Source organism: Apium graveolens, chromosome 2 (genome assembly GCF_009905375.1).
Source record: "Apium graveolens cultivar Ventura chromosome 2, ASM990537v1, whole genome shotgun sequence".
Lineage (NCBI taxonomy): Eukaryota > Viridiplantae > Streptophyta > Magnoliopsida > Apiales > Apiaceae > Apium > Apium graveolens.
In genome coordinates, this window is record NC_133648.1 from 295,285,720 (window position 1) to 295,286,463 (window position 744).

Sequence of the window (744 nt, forward strand, 5' to 3'; positions counted from 1 at the left end):
TTTTTACTGTAAAAAAACTAATTACTTGACTAATAGGGGGATGCCACGTGGAGTGGGCTGTATGCATCCCCCCTAGTATACAAAAGAGGGGCTCCTAGCTCTTCTTTTCTTTTTCAGTTTTACCAATTTCATTTTATCCTCCTCTCATCTTTTCTTGGTGTTCATAGAAAGAATGTGTGTATGTATAGGCAAAATGGTTATATTTTGGTGTTTGATTTTATGTGTAAACTGTTGTAGGTTTAGGGTTTTAGTTTTAGTCCGGGTCAGTTGAGGTGGTCTAGACTAGGCTGTGTTTATAATAATTGGCTTATTTGTGTAACTATTAGACATATGATTGATTGTTAACCCCGACCCAATATAGTAACATATATAAGGGTTGATGTGCTATTTTAGTCCGGACCATGATAATTTAATGTAAAATAATTTGATCGGATTATAGACTCACCCAGATTGATCTTGATAGGTAGAACTAAGGCACATGCCAAAACATATTTTTTTTCTATCCCGGTTCGTCGAGCGACGAGAACAGCTCATATTTAGGTGATAAACACGGGTAGAGATGGGGAAAGGCGGCAACTTCTTTCATTGAGACTTTGACCAAGCTCCGGGTTAAGGATCTCCTTGATAGGTAGGTTCCCTATACTCCAGACGAGTATTGGATAGATGTAAAATGTCATTTTGTCATTAAGGCTTGGGGCGTAGTATATACATACTACTATAAGGGTATTAAGTCCGCCTACAAAA